The sequence below is a fragment of the Salmo trutta genome, chromosome 33 (assembly GCF_901001165.1).
Source record: "Salmo trutta chromosome 33, fSalTru1.1, whole genome shotgun sequence".
In the NCBI taxonomy this organism is placed as follows: domain Eukaryota; kingdom Metazoa; phylum Chordata; class Actinopteri; order Salmoniformes; family Salmonidae; genus Salmo; species Salmo trutta.
This window is the reverse complement of record NC_042989.1, coordinates 35,295,086-35,306,111: the sequence shown is the minus strand read 5'-3', so window position 1 is coordinate 35,306,111 and position 11,026 is coordinate 35,295,086.

Below are 11,026 nucleotides of genomic sequence, written 5' to 3'. Positions count from 1 at the left end.
AGAGGTCAGGGTTGTGGTAGAGGTCAGGGTTGTGGCAGAGGTCAGGGTTGGGGCAGAGGTCAGGATTGTGGCAGAGGTCAGGGTTGTGGCAGAGGTCAGGGTTGCGGCAGAGGTCAGGGTTGCGGTAGAGGTTAGGGTTGTGGTAGAGGTCAGGGTTGGGGTAGAGGTCAGGGTTGGTGCAGAGGTCAGGGTTGGGGCAGAGGTCAGGGTTGTGGCAGAGGTCAGGGTTGTGGCAGAGTTCAGGGTTGTGGTAGAAGTCAGGGTTGGGGCAGAGGTCAGGGTTGGGGCAGAGGTCAGGGTTGCGGCAGAGGTCAGGGTTGGGGCAGAGGTCAGGGTTGTGGTAGAGGTCAGGGTTGCGGTAGAGGTCAGGGTTGCGGCAGAGGTCAGGGTTGGGGCAGAGGTCAGGGTTGGGGCAGAGGTCCTGGGTTGGGGCAGAGGTCCTGGGTTGGGGCAGAGGTCAGGGTTGGGGCAGAGGTCAGGGTTGTGGCAGAGGTCAGGGTTGGGGCAGAGGTCAGGGTTGTGTTTACAGCAGGATTAGAACCTGTGGAAACGGGGAGGGAGCCTACTACCCGAACAGTCTAACAAGAAGAATTTGTTTTCATTCTCCGTTACAAAATGTTGTGAAACATTTTGGACCCTACGGACAACCTAAACACTACTGTAGTTGAAGAAGTATGTTATGTAGTATGAAGCCACATCTATTGATGACATAACTAAGCCTATGGAAAGTACCTTAGACAAGAAACAATACCTTGAACTAGGTTGTAGGAGATTTAACCTGTTAAAATGTGTCCAGTCCTTTCTTTGTTTATTTTTGTTGTTGTTGTTGTCGTGCAAGACATATAGAAATAGATGCAATAGAGTGCTGCTACATATACTGTTTCTATTTTTATGGTGAGACCTGTGTACCATTCTGCTGTCCCGTGCTTTCAGGCTCAGTGATGGGGCTCACTATGCAGAGAGTGATGCCTACCATGGTGAGGACCATTCCTCCAACAGTTCCTGCATCAATAAACAAACACACACATGGCATGTGAAAAATATGATGACCAAAACAAACACAGGCCAGCACTGTATGCCCATAATAACCAAATAACCAATCATTATCAATGCAATGTGTACTAAAGCTAGCCAAACTGCCCAGAGAGCGACAGCAATGTTGTGTCATTATGTTTGGAAAGTGGTGACATCATAACAACATGTCCCTCCACCTCCTCCCCACTTCCCAGTGAGCAGGGTGAACAGGAAGAGGAGGGAGTTGGCCACAGGCACAACTGGAGACAGTTTTGTATGAGGGGAGGAGGAGGAGGAGGAGAAAGAAAGAAAAGGGTGAGGAAGAGGAGAGATGAACACACTGAACCATTACAGCAGAGCTAGAACACGCTCCTGGGTGAAGTTTCCCCAGATCTAGGAGCAGCTTCCCTCCCCCAATACTAACTGTTAGTGGGGGAAAGGCAATAGTGACCCAAGATAAGCATCTAGGGGCAACTTCACCTTACACCCCAGAACACAGGGTAACTGGCATCAATAGGGCTGTGTCATGACGTGGCCCTCTTTGGGTATAGCGAGTGCCTTCCCCCTCTCTCTCACTCTTACACCCAGGCTCTGTTATCTCAGGTCGTAAATTCCTAGAGGAGACTCTCCTCAGGGCCAGGCAGTATAGCAAGCAGAAAGAGACACATAGAGAGAACAAAGGAACTTCTACATCACAGAACTTGAGAACTGAACAATGTCCATGTTTTGGAGAATGTGTAAATGGTCGGTGGAGAATCCAGCTACGACCGGTTCATTTTGTTTCATGTTTGTGACCTCATTGAAAGACAATATAGCCACATTACCATAACTCTGTTTATCCAGGAGCCTCCGTTATGAGTTTTGCATCTAATTATTGTATAACATGAATGAGTAAAGATGAAACTATTTGTGAAATTATGTAATGTGATTTTAAACTGTTTAATGAAAGAGAATCCAATTCCCTTCAAAGTTTAACTAAGTCATAGGCCCGCCCCATGAGCACAGACATTGATTTGGCGTCATGGGACAGCCCTTTTCCACAGTTACGAATATAACCCCCACCTGAAGAAATTCCCTTCAGACCATGCGATCACATAGGGGGCGAAGGTTTGAGTAGAGACCATAAAAACCCTCAGTATAAGCTAAGGTTGTAATGGTTGTTGAAACACTGAGACTATCGATAAGAGCAAATCTTCTATATGAATTACTAGTCTGCAGCTAGAAGTTATGTCGACCTGAAATGCGAAGACCGACAAACGCCGAAACATCTATTCTATAAGAACATTTCGTGAATGGGACTCTGAAGTATCCATTCTAACCACGAAAGACTCCAGGGACGCAAAGAGAAGTTCAGATGAACTTTCCAACAGAAAGACGGACGATTCCAACAGAGATCACGACGACACACTGAGCGTAAATATATATATTGATTGGAATTATTCCCGAATGAGTGAGCGTTCATGTGCAAAGGATTAGTATTTCTATCAATATAATTATCAACTGTGTAGTGTCTTTTGTCTTTCGCGCCCTTCTCAGTCCCTTTGTCTACCAAGCCGCCATATCGGTTTAGCCCACTAGGGAACATCCATCCCCTATCATTTCCTTGTAACCATATCTGCTTTGTTTGTTTGTTATGCATTTCTGTGATTATTTAGTTAGTAAATAAATTATTAAGACAATTGATGTATGGATGATTCATAGTGAAGGCTGGGTTCGTGCAGATAACCAACAACGTACGACGTTTGGAATGAGACTAACGTGAGGTAAAGAATAATTCATTAGTTAGAAGACTAATTGATCAGATTTTAAAATATCTGAAAAGTTATATTAGGAAAATTATAACTTTGTAATCTGAAGATTCTCCTTGGTGCCCCGACTTCCTAGTTAATTACATTTACATGATTAGTTTAATCACGTAATAATAATTACAGAGAATTGATTTGACAAAATAACAGTCTTCAATTTAATGATGTCAAAGACACGACAGCTGTCAATCATGTGATTTTGAGATCAAAGAACCCCATTATGAGCAGTCGCTGTGTAAAACAGTCCTACTGTAGTCCAACGTGTCATATTAGTTAGATGTAGCTCACCTGTGGTGGTAAGAGTGAAGTGGTACACCAAGGATCCACTCTGATTCAGTAGGAATGCAATCATGTAAAGGGACATGTTGTTATAGGCTGCATCTGCTACAAAGAACAGGATAAGCATGGAAAGTGAGGTCTTCAATTAACAAGTACATACACTGCATTCGGAAAGTATTCAAACCCGTTCCTTTTCCTACATTTTGTTACCTTACAGCCTTATTCTTAAATGGATTAAATAAAATCATTTCATCAATCTACACAATACCAAAGCAAAAACAGGTTTTTAGACATTTTGGCAAATGTATACGAAATAAATAAACAGAAATACTTTATTTACATAAGTATTCAGACCCTTTGCTATGTGACTTGAAATTGAGCTCAGGTGCATCCTGTTTCCATTGATAATCCTTGAGATGTTTCTACAACTTGATTGGCGTCCACCTGTGGTAAATTAAATTGGCTGGACATGATTTGGAAAGGCACACACCTGTCTATATAAGGTCCCACAGTTGACAGTGCATGTCAGAGCAAAAACCAAGCCATGAGGTCGAAAGAATTGTCCGTAGAGCTCCGAGACAGGATTGTGTCGAGGCGCAGCTCTGGGGAAGGGTACCAAACAATTTCTGCAGCATTAAAGGTCGCGAAGAACACAGTGGCCTTCTTCATTCTTAAATGGAAGAAGTTTGGAACCACCAAGACTCTTCCTAGAGCTGGCCGCATGAGCAATCACGGGAGAAAGGCCTTGGTCAGGGAGGTGACCAAGAACCCAATGGTCACTCTGACAGAGCTCCAGAGTACCTCTGTGGAGATGGGAGAACCTTCCAGAAGGACAACCATCTCTGCAGCACTCCACCAATCAGGCCTTTATGGTAGAGTGGCCAGATAGAAGCCACTCCTCAATTAAGGGCACATGACAACCTGCTTGGAGTTTGCCAAAAGGCACCTAAAGGACTCTTAGACCATGAGAAACAAGATTCTCTGGTCTTATGAAACCAACATTGAACTATTTGACCTGAATGCCAAGCATCATGTTTGGAGGAAACCTGGCACAATCCCGACAGTTAAGCATGATGGTGGCAGCATCATGATGGGGGGGATGTTTTCACCCAGCCGCAGGGTTTTCACCCAGCCGCAGGGACTGGGTGACTAGTCAGGATCCAGGGAAAGAGGAACGGAGCAAAGTTCAGAGAGATCCTTGATGAAGGAGTGCTCCCCGCTCCAGAGTGCTCAAGACCTCAGACTGGGGCGAAGGTTCACCATCCAAGAGGACAATGACCCTAAGCACCCAGTCAAGACAACGCAGGAGTGGCTTTGGGACAAGTCTCGGAATGTCCTTGGGTGGCCCAGCCAGAGCCCGGACTTGAACCCGATCGAACATCTCTGGAGAGACCTGAAAATAGCTGTGCAGCAACGCTCCCCATCCAACCTGACAGAGCTTGAAAGGATCTGCAGAGAAGAATGGGAGAAACTCCCAAATACAGGTGTGCCAAGCTTGTAGCTCATACCCAATTAGACCCGAGGCTGTAATTGCTGCAAAAGGTGCTTCAACAAAATACTGAGTAAAGGATCTGAATACTTTTGTAAATGTGATATTAGCCTTTTTATTTTTATTTTATACATTTTCAAAAACTCCTGCAAATTTGTTTTGTATCAAATTTGTAACAAATGTAACAAAATGTGGAAAAAGTAAAGAGGTCTGAATACTTTCCGAATGCACTGTAGAAGAATAAATGAAACTGTTTCAGTCTCTCTCCAAATACAGGTGTGAATTTACTTTCATGTTTAAAAACAGGAACTTGACCTCAGCCAGGAATTGAAGAAACGTGTTCTCCTTTTTAACATGTCCAATCCCCTCTGTGCCTCTCTTCAGATATGGGTTGGTGCAGCCCCACAGCACAGCTACTGTACCAGCAGGAGGCAAAGTACCTGTCTGTCAATCACCTGTCTGTCAAACATCTTTCTTAACTAGCCTAAATATGATTCAAACTGTTAATTAAAAGTCTATGACAAACACAATTTCAGTTGAAATGAGTACTCATATTGGACAGACAACACTGCTGGTGGTGTATAATGTGAAAAGAACTGTTAAACATGTGTTCCCACATTCCACATGAAAACACTAGCCTGCCTTAGCTTAGGTCTGTTGAACTGTTAAAAACGTGCGAGTTGAACAATCATGTAAATATATTCCAAGTATTATAAATTGCTTGAAAGCTAGTGTTATTAAAAAAAAAGTGAATACATTTTGACTTCCATTTGCTAGCTAAGTTAATAAATAAATCCAGACTGCTCTGTTTCTTTGTGAGACATAAAATATTTGAGGATGATAGAGAGCAATCAGGATATACGGTAGTCTACCAGACATGCTAGCTAGCTAGCTACGTACCCACGGACACCACCGTGTAAACAAAAGTACTGAGTAGCATTCAAGTCATCTACAGTATGATAAACAGTTCTGCAACGTTGGCTGGAGACTCCTTCAAAGCTAGTAATTATATCTGATAGTTTCATTTCAGAAGCTAACTGCGGCTTCATATATCATACAACTAAAATATCTATTTTGTTCAAGTGTGATGGTCTTAATCAATTTAATATAACATTGTAAACGACGCCCAAATGCATTGCAATTGCAGCTCATTAAGATCTGTAATGCAGACTCAAAATTGCGTCAATGTCTACTTTCCATCAGATGAGGGCGCCAAATCTTTCAGTTGCCAGTCATCCAGGAAAAAATATTCTCTAACTCCTGTTGACGTTGTTGTGCCGTTTAAAGTAAATAAATATTGTCTACTATTCTATTGTTTAATGTGTGCATCTTATCATTAATCAAGTGTTATCTTTGCTTTCAGTCTGGGGTTTTAGGCTGGGTTTCTTTATAGCACTTTGTGACATCGGCTGATGGAAAAGGGCTTTTTAAATACGTTTGATTGATTGATCTTGTCATCAATCTTTTCATCAAAACTGATGTTGTTCTCAGGCTTGACAGAGGCTCCAGCCATTTCGCTATTGTCGGATATAGATTTACTACATCCGAGGGAATCAGTTCATTTTCTAACAAATTTAGGCAGTGATATAAAACGTGAATATGAAGTGAAAAATGTCACCAACTCACCTAGTTGTTCTATACAACTGTCCGCTAAATAATGAAATGCAGATTTAATCATGTTCAAGCTGAAATATCAACATTTATTTTCAATGAAAGAACAAACCAAACAATCACAGGAGAGGGTAGGTGTAAAGTGCAAAATTCTTTGGTGTCAAACTAGTTAGGACTTCCTATTTTCATAATTTTCTGCTATCTAGAGCTCCACTGGGTTCAAACTATTATTGACTTCTCACAGAAACATTCTGATGGTTTTCGCCTGTATGGTGACAACCATAACAATATTATTGTTACAAAACACACTCACATCAGGGTAATCTGAATCAATTCAAAACCCCTGTCAACAACTCCCTCCCATAGAACTTTACACACATAGAATAACTAGCCATGTCTTGAATCTTGTAGACATCTCTCCTCCAACGCTTATCCTCATGGTTGTTGGAAGCACAGCTATAAATGCACAGACAGCAGGATAACTGCTTCCATGTTCTGAACACTGTAGTCAAGAAAGCAGTCGTTTATGTCCACAGGAGTGTCCACAGATGTCCACAGGAGTGTCCACAGATGTCCATTGCTTCCCTATGGCACCACTTTGTTCATAATTTGTTTTCAAGCATGATATGCTGACTTGTCACCTGCCAAAAAAATTAAAGGCCTGCTATGTATTTCCCAGTGATGGAGTATCATGTATGGTGACCACTGTCGAATTGCTCCCCGTACTCTGCTGCTCCAAGTTGTTTTGGTCCAGGCTACTTAATTCCACTTGGGGTAGCTGGAATCCATTTTCTGACATATTACTTGACAGAGCAAAGCTGCCAGACAGATAGCTGACTCCTTGATTTCCCAAGGGTATGCTAGCCTGCGCTGTAGAGGAAGACATCTTCTGACGAGCGGGACCTTTGGAGCCCCTACCCAGCACTCTGGAAGCATGTGTCCGCCTGGTGAAAGGGAAAGACGTTTGAATATGTTACAATTTTTTTTATTCAAATGCCTTAAAAATAATTGTCCTACATTTTTCTATTCTATTCTAAAAGTCAACTTTAGGACCCTGAGATTTCCCTGACCTTGTCACCTGACCAGGAAAAACTCTAGGCCCAAATATTGTAGTTATAAATTGCATTTTTAAATGTTAGTTCATTTCTAATGAATAATCAGGAAAAGTCAGCAACATCTGCATTAGGACAACATATACAGTCAATACCATCTGGAATAGGACAATATATACAGTCAATACCATCTGCATTAGGACAATATATACAGTCAATACCATCTGGAATAGGACAATATATACAGTCAATACCATCTGGAATAGGACAATATATACAGTCAATACCATCTGGAATAGGACAATATATACAGTCAATACCATCTGCATTAGGACAATATATACAGTCAATACCATCTGGATTAGGACAACATATACAGTCAATACCATCTGGAATAGGACAATATATACAGTCAATACCATATGCATTAGGACAACATATACAGTCAATACCATCTGAATTAGAACAATATATACAATATATACAAAAATGTGCTAAAATATTATTTGTTATAGCACAGATATTTTCTGAGACCCATGAAATATTCAGAAGCATCAACATCACCAGTGTGCTGGAGTTTTATGTCAGGGGAAACAGTGTTACAGTAGTCTAGTGTGAGGGGTTATGTCAGTAGTCTAGTGTGAGAGGTTATGGCAGGGGAAACAGTATTGCAGTAGTCTAGTGTGAGGGGTTATGTCAGTAGCCTAGTGTGAGGGGTTATGTCAGTAGCCTAGTGTGAGGGGTTATGTCAGTAGTCTAGTGTGAGGGGTTATGACAGTAGTCTAATGTGAGGGGTTATGTCAGTAGTCTAGTGTGAGAGGTTATGTCAGGGGAAATGGTGTTACAGTAGCCTAGTGTGAGGGGTTATGTCAGTAGTCTAGTGTGAGGGGTTATGACAGTAGTCTAGTGTGAGAGGTTATGTCAGTAGTCTAGTGTGAGAGGTTATGGCAGGGGAAACAGTGTTACAGTAGTCTAGTGTGAGGGGTTATGTCAGTAGCCTAGTGTGAGAGGTTATGGCAGGGGAAACAGTGTTACAGTAGTCTAGTGTGAGGGGTTATGTCAGTAGCCTAGTGTGAGAGGTTATGTTAGTAGTCTAGTGTGAGGGGTTATGGCAGGGGAAACAGTGTTACAGTAGTCTAGTGTGAGGGGTTATGTAAGTAGTCTAGTGTGAGGGGTTATGTCAGTAGTCTAGTGTGAGGGGTTATGTCAGGGGAAATGGTGTTACAGTAGTCTAGTGTGAGGGGTTATGTCAGTAGTCTAGTGTGAGGGGTTATGACAGTAGTCTAGTGTGAGGGGTTATGTCAGTAGTCTAGTGTGAGAGGTTATGTCAGTAGTCTAGTGTGAGGGGTTATGACAGTAGTCTAGTGTGAGGGGTTATGACAGTAGACTAGTGTGAGGGGTTATGTCAGTAGTCTAGTGTGAGGGGTTATGGCAGGGGAAACAGTGTTACAGTAGTCTAGTGTGAGGGGTTATGTCAGTAGTCTAGTGTGAGGGGTTATGTCAGTAGTCTAGTGTGAGGGGTTATGACAGTAGACTAGTGTGAGGGGTTATGTCAGTAGTCTAGTGTGAGGGGTTATGTCAGTAGTCTAGTGTGAGGGGTTATGACAGTAGACTAGTGTGAGGGGTTATGTCAGTAGTCTAGTGTGAGGGGTTATGGCAGGGGAAACAGTGTTACAGTAGTCTAGTGTGAGAGGTTATGGCAGGGGAAACAGTGTTACAGTAGTCTAGTGTGAGGGGTTATGGCAGGGGAAACAGTGTTACAGTAGTCTAGTGTGAGGGGTTATGTCAGTAGTCTAGTGTGAGGGGTTATGTCAGTAGTCTAGTGTGAGGGGTTATGACAGTAGACTAGTGTGAGGGGTTATGTCAGTAGTCTAGTGTGAGGGGTTATGGCAGGGGAAACAGTGTTACAGTAGTCTAGTGTGAGGGGTTATGGCAGTAGTCTAGTGTGAGGGGTTATGTCAGTAGTCTAGTGTGAGGGGTTATGTCAGCAGTCTAGTGTGAGGGGTTATGACAGTAGACTAGTGTGAGGGGTTATGTCAGTAGTCTAGTGTGAGGGGTTATGGCAGGGGAAACAGTGTTACAGTAGTCTAGTGTGAGAGGTTATGGCAGGGGAAACAGTGTTACAGTAGTCTAGTGTGAGAGGTTATGGCAGGGGAAACAGTGTTACAGTAGTCTAGTGTGAGGGGTTATGTCAGTAGTCTAGTGTGAGGGGTTATGTCAGCAGTCTAGTGTGAGGGGTTATGGCAGGGGAAACAGTGTTGCAGTAGTCTAGTGTGAGGGGTTATGTCAGTAGTCTAGTGTGAGGGGTTATGGCAGTAGTCTAGTGTGAGGGGTTTTGGCAGTAGTCTAGTGTGAGGGGTTATGGCAGTAGTCTAGTGTGAGGGGTTATGGCAGGGGAAACAGTGTTGCAGTAGTCTAGTGTGAGGGGTTATGGCAGGGGGAACGGTGTTGCAGTAGTCTAGTGTGAAGGGTTATGGCAAGGGGAACGGTGTTGCAGTAGTCTAGTGTGAGGGGTTATGTCAGTAGTCTAGTGTGAGGGGTTATGGCAGTAGTCTAGTGTGAGGGGTTATGACAGGGGAAATGGTGTTACAGTAGTCTAGTGTGAGGGGTGTCATGACGTTGCCCTCTTTGGACACTGCGAGCACCATCCCCCGACCTCTATACTTCTGACACCAGGCTCTGTAAGAGCGGTCGTAAATTCCTACGAGGAGACCCTCTCCTCATGGCCACAGTATAGAGAGGACAAATGAATTTCTTCCACCTCACAAAACTGGAGAACCTCCAGAACATTTATTTTCTGGAGAAGGTATAAAAGATCGGTGAAGAATCCAGGTATGAACTGGTCCGTTTGGTACAATTTTGTGAAACTCATGAGAGACAATACGGCCACATTACCATAATAATGTTTATACAATAGCCTCAACTATGAGACTTACATCTAAATGGTTGTATAAAATTAATGAATAAGGATGGAACTGTTTGTGAAATTATGTAATGTGATTTTAGACTGTTTAATGAAGGAAACTCCAATTCCCTTTGGAGTCTTAACTAAATCAGAGGACCGCCCATGAGCACAGTTATGGTCTGGCGTCATGGGACAGGCCCTTTTCTGCTCTTCCGAATGAAACCCCCACCTAGGTTTTCTATCACCAGACCGAGCTTACCTCAATTACGAGATGGCTAAAGGTTGGAGACCAGCTTACCTCGATAACGAGAGGGCCAAGGTTTGACCATGCATTCCTCTTTCTGAACTTTAACCATACCACGTGGTTAAACTCTTAGGCTGTCGATACCGACAGAATAAGAACAAGTCTTTGATATTAATTACTAGTCTGCAGCTAGGAATTCGGTATCATTGAACGCGAAGACCGACAACCGCTGAAACATCTGTCCTATAATGACATTAATGAATGTCACTCTGAACAACCCATTCTAACCACGACAGAGAGAGAGAGAGGGCGGACAGACTCTCCAACAGAAACAAACTTTTCAACAGAGATCCCGATGACACACTGAGCGTAAATATATATATATTGATTGCAATTGTTCCCGAATGAGTGAGCGTTCATGTGCAAAGGATTAGTATTTCAATTGTTATAATTATCAACTCTGTAGTGCCTTCTCAGTTGACCACCCACTCCCCTTTTGTCTAACAAGCCGCCATGCCGGTTTAGCCCACTAGGGCACATTCTCCTATCATTTCCCTGTTACCATATCTACTGTTTGTCATGCATTTCTGTGAATTACTTATTTAGTAAATAAATGATTTTAAGACA